Genomic DNA, 23,256 nt, shown 5'->3' on the forward strand with positions numbered 1-23,256 from the left:
GGCTAGGGCTCATTAATCTTCTCTCCTGTAGTAGAAAAGAGAGAAAGCCCCAGAAATTGAAAGCCAACAATCCTTTGGATCTTCAACCTAACTTTCTCCAAACTGAGTCATGCCAGGAAGATTACATAAGGTTATATAACAGTTTTTCCTTTCATCATGATTGCTTCGAATGTAAACATAGCATTTCATAGCAGTTTTTATACTGTATGTTCACCCATCACAAAACCTTTATTTTATAATAGAAGCATTGATGCAAAATGCTGATAAATTTTATCATTGAGATAATTACAATTGCATAAAGAGTCAAGCCCGGACTACTGAAATCATGGACACTTTTTATCCTGTATTTCTGGACAGTGTTATTAAATGAATTGTTCTGATTATTTGAAAGATGGGGCTGAATATTCTTCTTTGCTAAGAAAAATTGGTGGATGACATTATGGAATTTCATCTTGAAATTACTTCCAGTTCGAGCTTTTCACTTCAAAAAACACCTGTTCAAACATGCCGAAACCCGGGATCGAACCAGGGACCTTTAGATCTTCAGTCTAACGCTCTCCCATCTGAGCTATTTCGGCCAGCTTGGAAGATGAATGTATTCACAATTTCGGATTACTATAATGATTTCAAATGAATAAGCTTTAATTAGCTACAGGTACTTTCTCATTCTAAATTTCATTGGAATTTAAGGTGAGTCCATGAAAATCATGAACACCTTAGTATCTGCTGCTGCATTGCAGGTAAATATTGTTTATTTTAGTTTTATTGTTCAGTGGAAGGCTAGGGCTCATTAATCTTCTCTCCTGTAGTAGAAGAGAGAGAAAGCCCCAGAAATTGAAAGCCAACAATCCTTTGGATCTTCAAACTAACTTTCTCCAAACTGAGTCATGCCAGGAAGATTATACAAGGTTATATAACAGTTTTTCCTATCATCATGATTGCTTCGAATGTAAACAGCATTTCATAGCAGTTTTTATACTGTATGTTCACCCATCACAAAACCTTTATTTTATAATAGAAGCATTGATGCAAAATGCTGAGAAATTTTATCATTGAGATAATTACAATTGCATAAAGAGTCAAGCCCGGACTACTGAAATCATGGACACTTTTTATCCTGTATTTCTGGACAGTGTTATTAAATGAAATGTTCTGATTATTTGAAAGATGGGGCTGAATATTCTTCTTTGCTAAGAAAAATTGGTGGATGACATTATGGAATTTCATCTTGAAATTACTTCCAGTTCGAGCTTTTCACTTCAAAAAACACCTGTTCAAACATGCCGAAACCCGAGATCGAACCAAAAACCTTTAGATCTTCAGTCTAACGCTCTCCCAACTGAGCTATTTCGGCCAGCTTGGAAGATGAATGTATTCACAATTTCGGATTACTATAATGATTTCAAATGAATAAGCTTTAATTAGCTACAGGTACTTTCTCATTCTAAATTTCATTGGAATTTAAGGTGAGTCCATGAAAATCATGAACACCTTAGTATCTGCTGCTGCATTGCAGGTAAGTATTGTTAATTTTAGTTTTATTGTTCAGTGGAAGGCTAGGGCTCATTAATCTTCTCTCCTGTAGTAGAAGAGAGAGAAAGCCCCAGAAATTGAAAGTCAACAATCCTTTCGATCTTCAACCTAACTTTCTCCAAACTGAGTCATGCCAGGAAGATTACACAAGGTTATATAACAGTTTTTCTTTTCATCACGATTGCTTCGAATGTAAACATAGCATTTCATAGCAGTTTTTATACTGTATGTTCACCCATCACAAAACCTTTATTTTATAATAGAAGCATTGATGCAAAATGCTGAGAAATTTTATCATTGAGATAATTACAATTGCATAAAGAGTCAAGCCCGGACTGCTGAAATCATGGACACTTTTTATCCTGTATTTCTGGACAGTGTTATTAAATGAAATGTTCTGATTATTTGAAAGATGGGGCTGAATATTCTTCTTTGCTAAGAAAAATTGGTGGATGACATTATGGAATTTCATATTGAAATTATTTCCAGTTCGAGCTTTTCACTTAAAAAAACACCTGTTCAAACATGCCGAAACCCGGGATCGAAACAGGGACCTTTAGATCTTCAGTCTAACGCTCTCCCAGCTGAGCTATTTCGGCCAGCTTGGAAGATGAATGTATTCACAATTTCGGATTACTATAATGATTTCAAATGAATAAGCTTTAATTAGCTACAGGTACTTTCTCATTCTAAATTTCATTGGAATTTAAGGTGAGTCCATGAAAATCATGAACACCTTAGTATCTGCTGCTGCATTGCAGGTAAGTATTGTTAATTTGAGTTTTATTGTTCAGTGGAAGGCTAGGGCTCATTAATCTTCTCTCCTGTAGTAGAAGAGAGAGAAAGCCCCAGAAATTGAAAGTCAACAATCCTTTGGATCTTCAACCTAACTTTCTCCAAACTGAGTCATGCCAGGAAGATTACACAAGGTTATATAACAGTTTTTCCTTTCATCATGACTGCTTCAAATGTAAACATAGCATTTCATAGCAGTTTTTATACTGTATGTTCACAAAACCTTTATTTTATAATAGAAGCATTGATGCAAAATGCTGAGAAATTTTATCATTGAGATAATTACAATTGCATAAAGAGTCAAGCCCGGACTACTGAAATCATGGACACTTTTTATCCTGTATTTCTGGACAGTGTTATTAAATGAAATGTTCTGATTATTTGAAAGATGGGGCTGAATATTCTTCTTTGCTAAGAAAAATTGGTGGATGACATTATGGAATTTCATCTTGAAATTACTTCCAGTTCGAGCTTTTCACTTCAAAAAACACCTGATCAAACATGCCGAAACCTGGGATCGAACCAGGGACCTTTAGATCTTCAGTCTAACGCTCTCCCAGCTGAGCTATTTCAGCCAGCTTGGAAGATGAATGTGTTCACAATTTCGGATAACTATAATGATTTCAAATGAATAAGCTTTAATTAGCTACATGTACTTTCTCATTCTAAATTTCATTGGAATTTAAGGTGAGTCCATGAAAATCATGAACACCTTAGTATCTGCTGCTGCATTGCAGGTAAGTATTGTTAATTTTAGTTTTATTGTTCAGTGGAAGGCTAGGGCTCATTAATTTTCTCTCCTGTAGTAGAAAAGAGAGAAAGCCCCAGAAATTGAAAGCCAACAATCCTTTGGATCTTCAACCTAACTTTCTCCAAACTGAGTCATGCCAGGAAGATTACACAAGGTTATATAACAGTTTTTCCTTTCATCATGATTGCTTCGAATGTAAACATATCATTTCATAGCAGTTTTTATACTGTATGTTCACCCATCACAAAACCTTTATTTTATAATAGAAGCATTGATGCAAAATGCTGATAAATTTTATCATTGAGATAATTACAATTGCATAAAGAGTCAAGCCCGGACTACTGAAATCATGGACACTTTTTATCCTGTATTTCTGGACAGTGTTATTAAATGAAATGTTCTGATTATTTGAAAGATGGGGCTGAATATTCTTCTTTGCTAAGAAAAATTGGTGGATGACATTATGGAATTTCATCTTGAAATTACTTCCAGTTCGAGCTTTTCACTTCAAAAAACACCTGTTCAAACATGCCGAAACCCGGGATCGAACCAGGGACCTTTAGATCTTCAGTCTAACGCTCTCCCAGCTGAGCTATTTCGGCCAGCTTGGAAGATGAATGTATTCACAATTTCGGATAAAAATAATGATTTCAAATGAATAAGCTTTAATTAGCTACAGGTACTTTCCCATTCTAAATTTCATTGGAATTTAAGGTGAGTCCATGAAAATCATGAACACCTTAGTATCTGCTGCTGCATTGCAGGTAAGTATTGTTAATTTTAGTTTTATTGTTCAGTGGAAGGCTAGGGCTCATTAATCTTCTCTCCTGTAGTAGAAGAGAGAGAAAGCCCCAGAAATTGAAAGCCAACAATCCTTTGGATCTTCAACCTAACTTTCTCCAAACTGAGTCATGCCAGGAAGATTACACAAGGTTATATAACAGTTTTTCCTTTCATCATGATTGCTTCGAATGTAAACATAGCATTTCATAGCAGTTTTTATACTGTATGTTCACCCATCACAAAACCTTTATTTTATAATAGAAGCATTGATGCAAAATGCTGAGAAATTTTATCATTGAGATAATTACAATTGCATAAAGAGTCAAGCCCGGACTACTGAAATCATGGACACTTTTTATCCTGTATTTCTGGACAGTGTTATTAAATGAAATGTTCTGATTATTTGAAAGATGGGGCTGAATATTCTTCTTTGCTAAGAAAAATTGGTGGATGACATTATGGAATTTCATCTTGAAATTACTTCCAGTTCGAGCTTTTCACTTCAAAAAACACCTGATCAAACATGCCGAAACCTGGGATTGAACCAGGGACCTTTAGATCTTCAGTCTAACGCTCTCCCAGCTGAGCTATTTCAGCCAGCTTGGAAGATGAATGTGTTCACAATTTCGGATAACTATAATGATTTCAAATAAATAAGCTTTAATTAGCTACAGGTACTTTCTTATTCTAAATTTCATTGGAATTTAAGGTGAGTCCATGAAAATCATGAACACCTTAGTATCTGCTGCTGCATTGCAGGTAAGTATTGTTAATTTTAGTTTTATTGTTCAGTGGAAGGCTAGGGCTCATTAATCTTCTCTCCTGTAGTAGAAGAGAGAGAAAGCCCCAGAAATTGAAAGCCAACAATCCTTTGGATCTTCAACCTAACTTTCTCCAAACTGAGTCATGCCATTAAGATTACACAAGGTTATATAACAGTTTTTCCTTTTATCATGATTGCTTCGAATGTAAACATAGCATTTCATAGCAGTTTTTATACTGTATGTTCACCCATCACAAAACCTTTATTTTATAACAGAAGCATTGATGCAAAATGCTGAGAAATTTTATCATTGAGATAATTACAATTGCATAAAGAGTCAAGCCCGGACTATTGAAATCATGGACACTTTTTATCCTGTATTTCTGGACAGTGTTATTAAATGAAATGTTCTGATTATTTTAAAGATGGGGCTGAATATTCTTCTTTGCTAAGAAAAATTTGTGGATGACATTATGAAATTTCATATTGAAATTACTTTTAGTTCCAGCTTTTCACTTCAAAAAAAACCTGTTGAAACATGCTGAAACCCGGGCTCGAACCAGGGACCTCTAGATCTTCAGTCTAACGCTCTCCCTGCTGAGCTATTTGGGCCATCTTGTAAGATGAATGTATTCACAATTTCGGATAACTATAATGATTTCAAATGAATAAGCTTTAATTAGCTACAGGTACTTTCTTATTCTAAATTTCATTGGAATTTAAGGTGAGTCCATGAAAATCATGAACACCTTAGTATCTGCTGCTGCATTGCAGGTAAGAATTGTTAATTTTAGTTTTATTGTTCAGTGGAAGGCTAGGGCTCATTAATCTTCTCTCCTGTAGTAGAAAAGAGAGAAAGCCCCAGAAATTGAAAGCAAACAATCCTTTGGATCTTCAACCTAACTTTCTCCAAACTGAGTCATGCCAGGAAGATTACATAAGGTTATATAACAGTTTTTCCTTTCATCATGATTGCTTCGAATGTAAACATAGCATTTCATAGCAGTTTTTATACTGTATGTTCACCCGTCACAAAACCTTTATTTTATAATAGAAGCATTGATGTAAAATGCTGAGAAATTTTATCATTGAGATAATTACAATTGCATAAAGAGTCAAGCCCGGACTACTGAAATCATGGACACTTTTTATCCTGTATTTCTGGACAGTGTTATTAAATGAAATGTTCTGATTATTTGAAAGATGGGGCTGAATACTCTTCTTTGCTAAGAAAAATTGGTGGATGACATTATGGAATTTCATCTTGAAATTACTTCCAGTTCGAGCTTTTCACTTCAAAAAACACCTGTTCAAACATGCCGAAACCCGGGATCAAAGCAGGGACCTTTAGATCTTCAGTCTAACGCTCTCCCAGCTGAGCTATTTCGGCCAGCTTGGAAGATGAATGTATTCACAATTTCGGATAACTATAATGATTTCAAATGAATAAGCTTTAATTAGCTACAGGTACTTTTTCATTCTAAATTTCATTGGAATTTAAGGTGAGTCCATGAAAATCATGAACACCTTAGTATCTGCTGCTGCATTGCAGGTAAGTATTGTTAATTTTAGTTTTATTGTTCAGTGGAAGGCTAGGGCTCATTAATCTTCTCTCCTGTAGTAGAAGAGAGAGAAAGCCCCAGAAATTGAAAGTCAACAATCCTTTGGATCTTCAACCTAACTTTCTCCAAACTGAGTCATGCCAGGAAGATTACACAAGGTTATATAACAGTTTTTCCTTTCATCATGATTGCTTCGAATGTAAACATAGCATTTCATAGCAGTTTTTATACTGTATGTTCACCCATCACAAAACCTTTATTTTATAATAGAAGCATTGATGCAAAATGCTGAGAAATTTTATCATTGAGATAATTACAATTGCATAAAGAGTCAAGCCCGGACTACTGAAATCATGGACACTTTTTATCCTGTATTTCTGGACAGTGTTATTAAATGAAATGTTCTGATTATTTAAAAGATGGGGCTGAATATTCTTCTTTGCTAAGAAAAATTGGTGGATGACATTATGGAATTTCATCTTGAAATTACTTCCAGTTCGAGCTTTTCACTTCAAAAAACACCTGTTCAAACATGCCAAAACTTGGGATCGAACCAGGGACCTTTAGATCTTCAGTCTAACGCTCTCCCAGCTGAGCTATTACAGGCAGCTTGGAAGATGGATGTATTCACAATTTCGGATTACTATAATGATTTCAAATGAATAAGCTTTAAATAGCTACAGGTACTTTCTCATTCTAAATTTCATTGGAATTTAAGGTGAGTCCATGAAAATCATGAACACCTTAGTATCTGCTGCTGCATTGCAGGTAAGTATTGTTAATTTTAGTTTTATTATTCAGTGGAAGGCTAGGGCTCATTAATCTTCTCTCCTGTAGTAGAAGAGAGAGAAAGCCCCAGAAATTGAAAGCCAACAATCCTTTGGATCTTCAACCTAACTTTCTCCAAACTGAGTCATGCCAGGAAGATTACACAAGGTTATATAACAGTTTTTCCTTTCATCATGATTGCTTCGAATGTAAACATAGCATTTCATAGCAGTTTTTATACTGTATGTTCACCCATCACAAAACCTTTATTTTATAATAGAAGCATTGATGCAAAATGCTGAGAAATTTTATCATTGAGATAATTACAATTGCATAAAGAGTCAAGCCCGGACTACTGAAATCATGGACACTTTTTATCCTGTATTTCTGGACAGTGTTATTAAATGAAATGTTCTGATTATTTGAAAGATGGGGCTGAATATTCTTCTTTGCTAAGAAAAATTGGTGGATGACATTATGGAATTTCATCTTGAAATTACTTCCAGTTTGAGCTTTTCACTTAAAAAAACAGCTGTTCAAACATCCCAAAACCCGGGATTAAACCAGGGACCTTTAGATCTTCAGTCTAACGCTCTCCCAGCTGAGCTATTTCGGCCAGCTTGGAAGGTGAATGTATTCACAATTTCGGATTACTATAATGATTTCAAATAAATAAGCTTTAATTAGCTACAGGTACTTTCTCATTTTAAATTTCATTGGAATTTAAGGTGAGTCCATGAAAATCATGAACACCTTAGTATCTGCTGCTGCACTGCAGGTAAGTATTGTTAATTTTAGTTTTATTATTCAGTGGAAGGCTAGGGCTCATTAATCTTCTCTCCTGTAGTAGAAGAGAGAGAAAGCCCCAGAAATTGAAAGCCAACAATCCTTTGGATCTTCAACCTAACTTTCTCCAAACTGAGTCATGCCAGGAAGATTACACAAGGTTATATAACAGTTTTTCCTTTCATCATGATTGCTTCGAATGTAAACATAGCATTTCATAGCAGTTTTTATACTGTATGTTCACCCATCACAAAACCTTTATTTTATAATATAAGCATTGATGCAAAATGCTGAGAAATTTTATCATTGAGATAATTACAATTGCATAAAGAGTCAAGCCCGGACTACTGAAATCATGGACACTTTTTATCCTGTATTTCTGGACAGTGTTATTAAATGAAATGTTCTGATTATTTGAAAGATGGGGCTGAAAATTCCTCTTTGCTAAGAAAAATTGGTGGATGACATTATGGAATTTCATCTTGAAATTACTTCCAGTTTGAGCTTTTCACTTAAAAAAACACCTGTTCAAACATGCCGAAACCCGGGATTAAACCAGGGACCTTTAGATCTTCAGTCTAACGCTCTCCCAGCTGAGCTATTTCGGCCAGCTTGGAAGGTGAATGTATTCACAATTTCGGATTACTATAATGATTTCAAATCTATAAGCTTTAATTAGCTACAGGTACTTTCTCATTCTAAATTTCATTGGAATTTAAGGTGAGTCCATGAAAATCATGAACACCTTAGTATCTGCTGCTGCATTGCAGGTAAGTATTGTTAATTTTAGTTTTATTATTCAGTGGAAGGCTTGGGCTCATTAATCTTCTCTCCTGTAGTAGAAGAGAGAGAAAGCCCCAGAAATTGAAAGCCAACAATCCTTTGGATCTTCAACCTAACTTTCTCCAAACTGAGTCATGCCAGGAAGATTACACAAGGTTATATAACAGTTTTTCCTTTCATCATGATTGCTTCGAATGTAAACATAGCATTTCATAGCAGTTTTTATACTGTATGTTCACCCATAACAAAACCTTTATTTTATAATACAAGCATTGATGCAAAATGCTGAGAAATTTTATCATTGAGATAATTACAATTGCATAAAGAGTCAAGCCCGGACTACTGAAATCATGGACACTTTTTATCCTGTATTTCTGGACAGTGTTATTAAATGAAATGTTCTGATTATTTGAAAGATGGGGCTGAATATTCTTCTTTGCTAAGAAAAATTGGTGGATGACATTATGGAATTTCATCTTGAAATTACTTCCAGTTTGAGCTTTTCACTTAAAAAAACAGCTGTTCAAACATCCCAAAACCCGGGATTAAACCAGGGACCTTTAGATCTTCAGTCTAACGCTCTCCCAGCTGAGCTATTTCGGCCAGCTTGGAAGGTGAATGTATTCACAATTTCGGATTACTATAATGATTTCAAATAAATAAGCTTTAATTAGCTACAGGTACTTTCTCATTTTAAATTTCATTGGAATTTAAGGTGAGTCCATGAAAATCATGAACACCTTAGTATCTGCTGCTGCACTGCAGGTAAGTATTGTTAATTTTAGTTTTATTATTCAGTGGAAGGCTAGGGCTCATTAATCTTCTCTCCTGTAGTAGAAGAGAGAGAAAGCCCCAGAAATTGAAAGCCAACAATCCTTTGGATCTTCAACCTAACTTTCTCCAAACTGAGTCATGCCAGGAAGATTACACAAGGTTATATAACAGTTTTTCCTTTCATCATGATTGCTTCGAATGTAAACATAGCATTTCATAGCAGTTTTTATACTGTATGTTCACCCATCACAAAACCTTTATTTTATAATATAAGCATTGATGCAAAATGCTGAGAAATTTTATCATTGAGATAATTACAATTGCATAAAGAGTCAAGCCCGGACTACTGAAATCATGGACACTTTTTATCCTGTATTTCTGGACAGTGTTATTAAATGAAATGTTCTGATTATTTGAAAGATGGGGCTGAAAATTCCTCTTTGCTAAGAAAAATTGGTGGATGACATTATGGAATTTCATCTTGAAATTACTTCCAGTTTGAGCTTTTCACTTAAAAAAACACCTGTTCAAACATGCCGAAACCCGGGATTAAACCAGGGACCTTTAGATCTTCAGTCTAACGCTCTCCCAGCTGAGCTATTTCGGCCAGCTTGGAAGGTGAATGTATTCACAATTTCGGATTACTATAATGATTTCAAATCTATAAGCTTTAATTAGCTACAGGTACTTTCTCATTCTAAATTTCATTGGAATTTAAGGTGAGTCCATGAAAATCATGAACACCTTAGTATCTGCTGCTGCATTGCAGGTAAGTATTGTTAATTTTAGTTTTATTATTCAGTGGAAGGCTTGGGCTCATTAATCTTCTCTCCTGTAGTAGAAGAGAGAGAAAGCCCCAGAAATTGAAAGCCAACAATCCTTTGGATCTTCAACCTAACTTTCTCCAAACTGAGTCATGCCAGGAAGATTACACAAGGTTATATAACAGTTTTTCCTTTCATCATGATTGCTTCGAATGTAAACATAGCATTTCATAGCAGTTTTTATACTGTATGTTCACCCATAACAAAACCTTTATTTTATAATACAAGCATTGATGCAAAATGCTGAGAAATTTTATCATTGAGATAATTACAATTGCATAAAGAGTCAAGCCCGGACTACTGAAATCATGGACACTTTTTATCCTGTATTTCTGGACAGTGTTATTAAATGAAATGTTCTGATTATTTGAAAGATGGGGCTGAATATTCTTCTTTGCTAAGAAAAATTGGTGGATGACATTATGGAATTTCATCTTGAAATTACTTCCAGTTTGAGCTTTTCACTTCAAAAAACACCAGTTGAAACATGCCGAAACCTGGGATTGAACCAGGGACCTTTAGATCTTCAGTCTAACGCTTTCCCAGCTGAGCTATTTCAGCCAGCTTGGAAGGTGAATGTTTATAATTTCTGATTACTATAATGATTTCAAATGAATAAGCTTTAATTAGCTACAGGTACTTTCTCATTCTGAATTTCATTGGAATTTAAGGTGAGTCCATGAAAATCAAGAACACCTTAGTATCTGCTGCTGCATTGCAGGTAAGTATTGTTAATTTTAGTTTTATTATTCAGTGGAAGGCTTGGGCTCATTAATCTTCTCTCCTGTAGTAGAAGAGAGAGAAAGCCCCAGAAATTGAAAGCCAACAATCCTTTGGATCTTCAACCTAACTTTCTCCAAACTGAGTCATGCCAGGAAGATTACACAAGGTTATATAACAGTTTTTCCTTTCATCATGATTGCTTCGAATGTAAACATAGCATTTCATAGCAGTTTTTATACTGTATGTTCACCCATCACAAAACCTTTATTTTATAATAGAAGCATTGATGCAAAATGCTGAGAAATTTTATCATTGAGATAATTACAATTGCATAAAGAGTCAAGCCTGGACTACTGAAATCATGGACACTTTTTATCCTGTATTTCTGGACAGTGTTATTAAATGAAATGTTCTGATTATTTGAAAGATGGGGCTGAATATTCTTCTTTGCTAAGAAAGATTGGTGGATGACATTATGGAATTTCATCTTGAAATTACTTCCAGTTTGAGCTTTTCACTTAAAAAAAAACCTGTTCAAACATGCCGAAACCTGGGATTGAACCAGGGACCTTTAAATCTTCAGTCTAACACTCTCCCAGCTGAGCTATTTCGGCCAGCTTGGAAGGTGAGTGTATTCACAATTTCGGATTACTATAATGATTTCAAATGAATAAACTTTAATTAGCTACAGGTACTTTCTCATTCTAAATTTCATTGGAATTTAAGGTGAGTCCATGAAAATCATGAACACCTTAGTATCTGCTGCTGCATTGCAGGTAAGTATTGTTAATTTTAGTTTTATTATTCAGTGGAAGGCTAGGGCTCATTAATCTTCTCTCCTGTAGTAGAAGAGAGAGAAAGCCCCAGAAATTGAAAGCCAACAATCCTTTGAATCTTCAACCTAACTTTCTCCAAACTGAGTCATGCCAGGAAGATTACACAAGGTTATATAACAGTTTTTCCTTTCATCATGATTGCTTCAAATGTAAACATAGCATTTCATAGCAGTTTTTATACTGTATGTTCACCCATCACAAAACCTTTATTTTATAATAGAAGCATTGATGCAAAATGCTGAAAAATTTTATCATTGAGATAATTACAATTGCATAAAGAGTCAAGCCCGGACTACTGAAATCATGGACACTTTTTATCCTGTGTTTCTGGACAGTGTTATTAAATGAAATGTTCTGATTATTTGAAAGATAGGGCTGAATATTCTTCTTTGCTAAGAAAAATTGGTGGATGACATTATGGAATTTCATCTTGAAATTACTTCCAGTTTGAGCTTTTCACTTAAAAAAACACCTGTTCAAACATGCCAAAACCCAGGATCGAACCAGGGACCTTTAGATCTTCAGTCTAACGCTTTCCCAGCTGAGCTATTTCAGCCAGCTTGGAAGGTGAATGTTTATAATTTCTGATTACTATAATGATTTCAAATGAATAAGCTTTAATTAGCTACAGGTACTTTCTCATTCTGAATTTCATTGGAATTTAAGGTGAGTCCATGAAAATCATGAACACCTTAGTATCTGCTGCTGCATTGCAGGTAAGTATTGTTAATTTTAGTTTTATTATTCAGTGGAAGGCTAGGGCTCATTAATCTTCTCTCCTGTAGTAGAAGAGAGAGAAAGCCCCAGAAATTGAAAGCCAACAATCCTTTGAATCTTCAACCTAACTTTCTCCAAACTGAGTCATGCCAGGAAGATTACACAAGGTTATATAACAGTTTTTCCTTTCATCATGATTGCTTCGAATGTAAACATAGCATTTCATAGCAGTTTTTATACTGTATGTTCACCCATCACAAAACCTTTATTTTATAATAGAAGCATTGATGCAAAATGCTGAGAAATTTTATCATTGAGATAATTACAATTGCATAAAGAGTCAAGCCCGCACTACTGAAATCATGGACACTTTTTATCCTGTGTTTCTGGGCAGTGTTATTAAATGAAATGTTCTGATTATTTGAAAGATAGGGCTGAATATTCTTCTTTGCTAAGAAAAATTGGTGGATGACATTATGGAATTTCATCTTGAAATTACTTCCAGTTTGAGCTTTTCACTTAAAAAAAAACCTGTTCAAACATGCCGAAACCTGGGATTGAACCAGGGACCTTTAAATCTTCAGTCTAACACTCTCCCAGCTGAGCTATTTCGGCCAGTTTGGAAGGTGAGTGTATTCACAATTTCGGATTACTATAATGATTTCAAATGAATAAACTTTAATTAGCTACAGGTACTTTCTCATTCTAAATTTCATTGGAATTTAAGGTGAGTCCATGAAAATCATGAACACCTTAGTATCTGCTGCTGCATTGCAGGTAAGTATTGTTAATTTTAGTTTTATTATTCAGTGGAAGGCTAGGGCTCATTAATCTTCTCTCCTGTAGTAGAAGAGAGAGAAAGCCCCAGAAATTGAAAGCCAACAATCCTTTGAATCTTCAACCTAACTTTCTCCAAACTGAGTCATGCCAGGAAGATTACACAAGGTTATATAACAGTTTTTCCTTTCATCATGATTGCTTCGAATGTAAACATAGCATTTCATAGCAGTTTTTATACTGTATGTTCACCCATCACAAAACCTTTATTTTATAATAGAAGCATTGATGCAAAATGCTGAGAAATTTTATCATTGAGATAATTACAATTGCATAAAGAGTCAAGCCCGGACTACTGAAATCATGGACACTTTTTATCCTGTGTTTCTGGACAGTGTTATTAAATGAAATGTTCTGATTATTTGAAAGATAGGGCTGAATATTCTTCTTTGCTAAGAAAAATTGGTGGATGACATTATGGAATTTCATCTTGAAATTACTTCCAGTTTGAGCTTTTCACTTAAAAAAACACCTGTTCAAACATGCCAAAACCCAGGATTGAACCAGGGACCTTTAGATCTTCAGTCTAACGCTTTCCCAGCTGAGCTATTTCAGCCAGCTTGGAAGGTGAATGTTTACAATTTCTGATTACTATAATGATTTCAAATGAATAAGCTTTAATTAGCTACAGGTACTTTCTCATTCTGAATTTCATTGGAATTTAAGGTGAGTCCATGAAAATCATGAACACCTTAGTATCTGCTGCTGCATTGCAGGTAAGTATTGTTAATTTTAGTTTTATTATTCAGTGGAAGGCTTGGGCTCATTAATCTTCTCTCCTGTAGTAGAAGAGAGAGAAAGCCCCAGAAATTGAAAGCCAACAATCCTTTGAATCTTCAACCTAACTTTCTCCAAACTGAGTCATGCCAGGAAGATTACACAAGGTTATATAACAGTTTTTCCTTTCATCATGATTGCTTCGAATGTAAACATAGCATTTCATAGCAGTTTTTATACTGTATGTTCACCCATCACAAAACCTTTATTTTATAATAGAAGCATTGATGCAAAATGCTGAGAAATTTTATCATTGAGATAATTACAATTGCATAAAGAGTCAAGCCCGGACTACTGAAATCATGGACACTTTTTATCCTGTGTTTCTGGACAGTGTTATTAAATGAAATGTTCTGATTATTTGAAAGATAGGGCTGAATATTCTTCTTTGCTAAGAAAAATTGGTGGATGACATTATGGAATTTCATCTTGAAATTACTTCCAGTTTGAGCTTTTCACTTAAAAAAACACCTGTTCAAACATGCCAAAACCCAGGATTGAACCAGGGACCTTTAGATCTTCAGTCTAACGCTTTCCCAGCTGAGCTATTTCAGCCAGCTTGGAAGGTGAATGTTTACAATTTCTGATTACTATAATGATTTCAAATGAATAAGCTTTAATTAGCTACAGGTACTTTCTCATTCTGAATTTCATTGGAATTTAAGGTGAGTCCATGAAAATCATGAACACCTTAGTATCTGCTGCTGCATTGCAGGTAAGTATTGTTAATTTTAGTTTTATTATTCAGTGGAAGGCTAGGGCTCATTAATCTTCTCTCCTGTAGTAGAAGAGAGAGAAAGCCCCAGAAATTGAAAGCCAACAATCCTTTGAATCTTCAACCTAACTTTCTCCAAACTGAGTCATGCCAGGAAGATTACACAAGGTTATATAACAGTTTTTCCTTTCATCATGATTGCTTCGAATGTAAACATAGCATTTCATAGCAGTTTTTATACTGTATGTTCACCCATCACAAAACCTTTATTTTATAATAGAAGCATTGATGCAAAATGCTGAGAAATTTTATCATTGAGATAGATACAATTGCATAAAGAGTCAAGCCTGGACTACTGAAATCATGGACACTTTTTATCCTGTATTTCTGGACAGTGTTATTAAATGAAATGTTCTGATTATTTGAAAGATGGGGCTGAATATTCTTCTTTGCTAAGAAAGATTGGTGGATGACATTATGGAATTTCATCTTGAAATTACTTCCAGTTTGAGCTTTTCACTTAAAAAAAAACCTGTTCAAACATGCCGAAACCTGGGATTGAACCAGGGACCTTTAAATCTTCAGTCTAACACTCTCCCAGCTGAGCTATTTCGGCCAGCTTGGAAGGTGAGTGTATTCACAATTTCGGATTACTATAATGATTTCAAATGAATAAACTTTAATTAGCTACAGGTACTTTCTCATTCTAAATTTCATTGGAATTTAAGGTGAGTCCATGAAAATCATGAACACCTTAGTATCTGCTGCTGCATTGCAGGTAAGTATTGTTAATTTTAGTTTTATTATTCAGTGGAAGGCTAGGGCTCATTAATCTTCTCTCCTGTAGTAGAAGAGAGAGAAAGCCCCAGAAATTTAAAGCCAACAATCCTTTGAATCTTCAACCTAACTTTCTCCAAACTGAGTCATGCCAGGAAGATTACACAAGGTTATATAACAGTTTTTCCTTTCATCATGATTGCTTCGAATGTAAACATAGCATTTCATAGCAGTTTTTATACTGTATGTTCACCCATCACAAAACCTTTATTTTATAATAGAAGCATTGATGCAAAATGCTGAAAAATTTTATCATTGAGATAATTACAATTGCATAAAGAGTCAAGCCCGGACTACTGAAATCATGGACACTTTTTATCCTGTGTTTCTGGACAGTGTTATTAAATGAAATGTTCTGATTATTTGAAAGATAGGGCTGAATATTCTTCTTTGCTAAGAAAAATTGGTGGATGACATTATGGAATTTCATCTTGAAATTACTTCCAGTTTGAGCTTTTCACTTAAAAAAACACCTGTTCAAACATGCCAAAACCCAGGATCGAACCAGGGACCTTTAGATCTTCAGTCTAACGCTTTCCCAGCTGAGCTATTTCAGCCAGCTTGGAAGGTGAATGTTTATAATTTCTGATTACTATAATGATTTCAAATGAATAAGCTTTAATTAGCTACAGGTACTTTCTCATTCTGAATTTCATTGGAATTTAAGGTGAGTCCATGAAAATCATGAACACCTTAGTATCTGCTGCTGCATTGCAGGTAAGTATTGTTAATTTTAGTTTTATTATTCAGTGGAAGGCTAGGGCTCATTAATCTTCTCTCCTGTAGTAGAAGAGAGAGAAAGCCCCAGAAATTGAAAGCCAACAATCCTTTGAATCTTCAACCTAACTTTCTCCAAACTGAGTCATGCCAGGAAGATTACACAAGGTTATATAACAGTTTTTCCTTTCATCATGATTGCTTCGAATGTAAACATAGCATTTCATAGCAGTTTTTATACTGTATGTTCACCCATCACAAAACCTTTATTTTATAATAGAAGCATTGATGCAAAATGCTGAGAAATTTTATCATTGAGATAATTACAATTGCATAAAGAGTCAAGCCCGCACTACTGAAATCATGGACACTTTTTATCCTGTGTTTCTGGACAGTGTTATTAAATGAAATGTTCTGATTATTTGAAAGATAGGGCTGAATATTCTTCTTTGCTAAGAAAAATTGGTGGATGACATTATGGAATTTCATCTTGAAATTACTTCCAGTTTGAGCTTTTCACTTAAAAAAAAACCTGTTCAAACATGCCGAAACCTGGGATTGAACCAGGGACCTTTAAATCTTCAGTCTAACACTCTCCCAGCTGAGCTATTTCGGCCAGTTTGGAAGGTGAGTGTATTCACAATTTCGGATTACTATAATGATTTCAAATGAATAAACTTTAATTAGCTACAGGTACTTTCTCATTCTAAATTTCATTGGAATTTAAGGTGAGTCCATGAAAATCATGAACACCTTAGTATCTGCTGCTGCATTGCAGGTAAGTATTGTTAATTTTAGTTTTATTATTCAGTGGAAGGCTAGGGCTCATTAATCTTCTCTCCTGTAGTAGAAGAGAGAGAAAGCCCCAGAAATTGAAAGCCAACAATCCTTTGAATCTTCAACCTAACTTTCTCCAAACTGAGTCATGCCAGGAAGATTACACAAGGTTATATAACAGTTTTTCCTTTCATCATGATTGCTTCGAATGTAAACATAGCATTTCATAGCAGTTTTTATACTGTATGTTCACCCATCACAAAACCTTTATTTTATAATAGAAGCATTGATGCAAAATGCTGAGAAATTTTATCATTGAGATAATTACAATTGCATAAAGAGTCAAGCCCGGACTACTGAAATCATGGACACTTTTTATCCTGTGTTTCTGGACAGTGTTATTAAATGAAATGTTCTGATTATTTGAAAGATAGGGCTGAATATTCTTCTTTGCTAAGAAAAATTGGTGGATGACATTATGGAATTTCATCTTGAAATTACTTCCAGTTTGAGCTTTTCACTTAAAAAAACACCTGTTCAAACATGCCAAAACCCAGGATTGAACCAGGGACCTTTAGATCTTCAGTCTAACGCTTTCCCAGCTGAGCTATTTCAGCCAGCTTGGAAGGTGAATGTTTACAATTTCTGATTACTATAATGATTTCAAATGAATAAGCTTTAATTAGCTACAGGTACTTTCTCATTCTGAATTTCATTGGAATTTAAGGTGAGTCCATGAAAATCATGAACACCTTAGTATCTGCTGCTGCATTGCAGGTAAGTATTGTTAATTTTAGTTTTATTATTCAGTGGAAGGCTTCGGCTCATTAATCTTCTCTCCTGTAGTAGAAGAGAGAGAAAGCCCCAGAAATTGAAAGCCAACAATCCTTTGAATCTTCAACCTAACTTTCTCCAAACTGAGTCATGCCAGGAAGATTACACAAGGTTATATAACAGTTTTTCCTTTCATCATGATTGCTTCGAATGTAAACATAGCATTTCATAGCAGTTTTTATACTGTATGTTCACCCATCACAAAACCTTTATTTTATAATAGAAGCATTGATGCAAAATGCTGAGAAATTTTATCATTGAGATAATTACAATTGCATAAAGAGTCAAGCCCGGACTACTGAAATCATGGACACTTTTTATCCTGTGTTTCTGGACAGTGTTATTAAATGAAATGTTCTGATTATTTGAAAGATAGGGCTGAATATTCTTCTTTGCTAAGAAAAATTGGTGGATGACATTATGGAATTTCATCTTAAAATTACTTCCAGTTTGAGCTTTTCACTTAAAAAAACACCTGTTCAAACATGCCAAAACCCAGGATTGAACCAGGGACCTTTAGATCTTCAGTCTAACGCTTTCCCAGCTGAGCTATTTCAGCCAGCTTGGAAGGTGAATGTTTACAATTTCTGATTACTATAATGATTTCAAATGAATAAGCTTTAATTAGCTACAGGTACTTTCTCATTCTGAATTTCATTGGAATTTAAGGTGAGTCCATGAAAATCATGAACACCTTAGTATCTGCTGCTGCATTGCAGGTAAGTATTGTTAATTTTAGTTTTATTATTCAGTGGAAGGCTTGGGCTCATTAATCTTCTCTCCTGTAGTAGAAGAGAGAGAAAGCCCCAGAAATTGAAAGCCAACAATCCTTTGGATCTTCAACCTAACTTTCTCCAAACTGAGTCATGCCAGGAAGATTACACAAGGTTATATAACAGTTTTTCCTTTCATCATGATTGCTTCGAATGTAAACATAGCATTTCATAGCAGTTTTTATACTGTATGTTCACCCATCACAAAACCTTTATTTTATAATAGAAGCATTGATGCAAAATGCTGAGAAATTTTATCATTGAGATAATTACAATTGCATAAAGAGTCAAGCCCGGACTACTGAAATCATGGACACTTTTTATCCTGTATTTCTGGACAGTGTTATTAAATGAAATGTTATGATTATTTGAAAGATGGGGCTGAATATTCTTCTTTGCTAAGAAAAATTGGTGGATGACATTATGGAATTTCATCTTGAAATTACTTCCAGTTTGAGCTTTTCACTTAAAAAAACACCTGTTCAAACATGCCAAAACCCAGGATCGAACCAGGGACCTTTAGATCTTCAGTCTAACGCTCTCCCAGCTGAGCTATTTCGGCCAGCTTGGAAGGTGAATGTATTCACAATTTCGGATTACTATAATGATTTCAAATTAATAAACTTTAATTAGCTACAGGTACTTTCTCATTCTAAATTTCATTGGAATTTAAGGTGAGTCCATGAAAATCATGAACACCTTAGTATCTGCTGCTGCATTGCAGGTAAGTATTGTTAATTTTAGTTTTATTATTCAGTGGAAGGCTAGGGCTCATTAATCTTCTCTCCTGTAGTAGAAGAGAGAGAAAGCCCCAGAAATTGAAAGCCAACAATCCTTTGCATCTTCAACCTAACTTTCTCCAAACTGAGTCATGCCAGGAAGATTACACAAGGTTATATAACAGTTTTTCCTTTCATCATGATTGCTTCGAATGTAAACATAGCATTTCATAGCAGTTTTTATACTGTATGTTCACCCATCACAAAACCTTTATTTTATAATAGAAGCATTGATGCAAAATGCTGAGAAATTTTATCATTGAGATAATTACAATTGCATAAAGAGTCAAGCCCGGACTACTGAAATCATGGACACTTTTTATCCTGTGTTTCTGGACAGTGTTATTAAATGAAATGTTCTGATTATTTGAAAGATAGGGCTGAATATTCTTCTTTGCTAAGAAAAATTGGTGGATGACATTATGGAATTTCATCTTGAAATTACTTCCAGTTTGAGCTTTTCACTTAAAAAAACACCTGTTCAAACATGCCAAAACCCAGGATCAAACCAGGGACCTTTAGATCTTCAGTCTAACGCTTTCCCAGCTGAGCTATTTCAGCCAGCTTGGAAGGTGAATGTTTACAATTTCTGATTACTATAATGATTTCAAATGAATAAGCTTTAATTAGCTACAGGTACTTTCTCATTCTGAATTTCATTGGAATTTAAGGTGAGTCCATGAAAATCAAGAACACCTTAGTATCTGCTGCTGCATTGCAGGTAAGTATTGTTAATTTTAGTTTTATTATTCAGTGGAAGACTTGGGCTCATTAATCTTCTCTCCTGTAGTAGAAGAGAGAGAAAGCCCCAGAAATTGAAAGCCAACAATCCTTTGGATCTTCAACCTAACTTTCTCCAAACTGAGTCATGCCAGGAAGATTACACAAGGTTATATAACAGTTTTTCCTTTCATCATGATTGCTTCGAATGTAAACATAGCATTTCATAGCAGTTTTTATACTGTATGTTCACCCATCACAAAACCTTTATTTTATAATAGAAGCATTGATGCAAAATGCTGAGAAATTTTATCATTGAGATAATTACAATTGCATAAAGAGTCAAGCCTGGACTACTGAAATCATGGACACTTTTTATCCTGTATTTCTGGACAGTGTTATTAAATGAAATGTTCTGATTATTTGAAAGATGGGGCTGAATATTCTTCTTTGCTAAGAAAGATTGGTGGATGACATTATGGAATTTCATCTTGAAATTACTTCCAGTTTGAGCTTTTCACTTAAAAAAACACCTGTTCAAACATGCCAAAACCCAGGATCGAACCAGGGACCTTTAGATCTTCAGTCTAACGCTTTCCCAGCTGAGCTATTTCAGCCAGCTTGGAAGGTGAATGTTTACAATTTCTGATTACTATAATGATTTCAAATGAATAAGCTTTAATTAGCTACAGGTACTTTCTCATTCTGAATTTCATTGGAATTTAAGGTGAGTCCATGAAAATCATGAACACCTTAGTATCTGCTGCTGCATTGCAGGTAAGTATTGTTAATTTTAGTTTTATTATTCAGTGGAAGGCTAGGGCTCATTAATCTTCTCTCCTGTAGTAGAAGAGAGAGAAAGCCCCAGAAATTGAAAGCCAACAATCCTTTGGATCTTCAACCTAACTTTCTCCAAACTGAGTCATGCCAGGAAGATTACACAAGGTTATATAACAGTTTTTCCTTTCATCATGATTGCTTCGAATGTAAACATAGCATTTCATAGCAGTTTTTAAACTGTATGTTCACCCATCACAAAACCTTTATTTTATAATAGAAGCATTGATGCAAAATGCTGAGAAATTTTATCATTGAGATAATTACAATTGCATAAAGAGTCAAGCCCGGACTACTGAAATCATGGACACTTTTTATCCTGTATTTCTGGACAGTGTTATTAAATGAAATGTTCTGATTATTTGAAAGATGGGGCTGAATATTCTTCTTTGCTAAGAAAAATTGGTGGATGACATTATGGAATTTCATCTTGAAATTACTTCCAGTTTGAGCTTTTCACTTAAAAAAACACCTGTTCAAACATGCCAAAACCCAAGATCGAACCAGGATCCTTTCGATCTTCAGTCTAACGCTCTCCCAGCTGAGCTAATTCGGCCAGCTTGGAAGGTGAATGTATTCACAATTTCGGATTACTATAATGATTTCAAATAAATAAGCTTTAATTAGCTACAGGTACTTTCTCATTCTAAATTTCATTGGAATTTAAGGTGAGTCCATGAAAATCATGAACACCTTAGTATCTGCTGCTGTACTGCAGGTAAGTATTGTTAATTTTAGTTTTATTATTCAGTGGAAGGCTAGGGCTCATTAATCTTCTCTCCTGTAGTAGAAGAGAGAGAAAGCCCCAGAAATTGAAAGCCAACAATCCTTTGGATCTTCAACCTAACTTTCTCCAAACTGAGTCATGCCAGGAAGATTACACAAGGTTATATAACAGTTTTTCCTTTCATCATGATTGCTTCGAATGTAAACATAGCATTTCATAGCAGTTTTTATACTGTATGTTCACCCATCTCAAAACCTTTATTTTATAATAGAAGCATTGATGCAAAATGCTGAGAAATTTTATCATTGAGATAATTACAATTGCATAAAGAGTCAAGCCCGGACTACTGAAATCATGGACACTTTTTATCCTGTATTTCTGGACAGTGTTATTAAATGAAATGTTCTGATTATTTGAAAGATGGGGCTGAATATTCTTCTTTGCTAAGAAAAATTGGTGGATGACATTATGGAATTTCATCTTGAAATTACTTCCAGTTTGAGCTTTTCACTTAAAAAAACACCTGTTCAAACATGCCAAAACCCAGGATCGAACCAGGGACCTTTAGATCTTCAGTCTAACACTCTCCCAGCTGAGCTATTTCAGCCAGCTTGGAAGGTGAATGTTTACAATTTCTGATTACTATAATGATTTCAAATGAATAAGCTTTAATTAGCTACAGGTACTTTCTCATTCTGAATTTCATTGGAATTTAAGGTGAGTCCATGAAAATCATGAACACCTTAGTATCTGCTGCTGCATTGCAGGTAAGTATTGTTAATTTTAGTTTTATTATTCAGTGGAAGGCTTGGGCTCATTAATCTTCTCTCCTGTAGTAGAAGAGAGAGAAAGCCCCAGAAATTGAAAGCCAACAATCCTTTGGATCTTCAACCTAACTTTCTCCAAACTGAGTCATGCCAGGAAGATTACACAAGGTTATATAACAGTTTTTCCTTTCATCATGATTGCTTCGAATGTAAACATAGCATTTCATAGCAGTTTTTATACTGTATGTTCACCCATCACAAAACCTTTATTTTATAATATAAGCATTGATGCAAAATGCTGAGAAATTTTATCATTGAGATAATTACAATTGCATAAAGAGTCAAGCCCGGACTACTGAAATCATGGACACTTTTTATCCTGTATTTCTGGACAGTGTTATTAAATGAAATGTTCTGATTATTTGAAAGATGGTGCTGAATATTCTTCTTTGCTAACAAAAATTGGTGGCTGACATTATGGAATTTCATCTTGAAATTACTTCCAGTTTGAGCTTTTCACTTAAAAAAACACCTGTTCAAACATGCCGAAACCCGGGATTAAACCAGGGACCTTTAGATCTTCAGTCTAACGCTCTCGCAGCTGAGCTATTTCGGCCAGCTTGGAAGGTGACTGTATTCACAATTTCGGATTACTATAATGATTTCAAATGAATAAGCTTTAATTAGCTACAGGTACTTTCTCATTCTAAATTTCATTGGAATTTAAGGTGAGTCCATGAAAATCATGAACACCTTAGTAT

General features: G+C 34.7%; 4 non-coding genes across 4 annotated transcripts; all 4 read right to left on the reverse strand.

The window, feature by feature from the left end:
• Window positions 1–505: 505 nt before the first annotated feature.
• On the reverse strand, window positions 506–578 carry TRNAF-GAA (transfer RNA phenylalanine (anticodon GAA)). The gene has a single exon. It is a non-coding gene; the product is annotated as a tRNA-Phe (tRNA).
• A 2,252-nt stretch (window positions 579–2,830) lies between these two features.
• TRNAF-GAA (transfer RNA phenylalanine (anticodon GAA)) lies at window positions 2,831–2,903 on the reverse strand. Its single transcript has one exon. It is a non-coding gene; the product is annotated as a tRNA-Phe (tRNA).
• A 705-nt stretch (window positions 2,904–3,608) lies between these two features.
• On the reverse strand, window positions 3,609–3,681 carry TRNAF-GAA (transfer RNA phenylalanine (anticodon GAA)). Its single transcript has one exon. It is a non-coding gene; the product is annotated as a tRNA-Phe (tRNA).
• Window positions 3,682–4,386: 705 nt separating this feature from the next.
• On the reverse strand, window positions 4,387–4,459 carry TRNAF-GAA (transfer RNA phenylalanine (anticodon GAA)). Its single transcript has one exon. It is a non-coding gene; the product is annotated as a tRNA-Phe (tRNA).
• Window positions 4,460–23,256: the final 18,797 nt, after the last annotated feature.

This window comes from Mixophyes fleayi, chromosome 3, assembly GCF_038048845.1.
Source record: "Mixophyes fleayi isolate aMixFle1 chromosome 3, aMixFle1.hap1, whole genome shotgun sequence".
In the NCBI taxonomy this organism is placed as follows: domain Eukaryota; kingdom Metazoa; phylum Chordata; class Amphibia; order Anura; family Limnodynastidae; genus Mixophyes; species Mixophyes fleayi.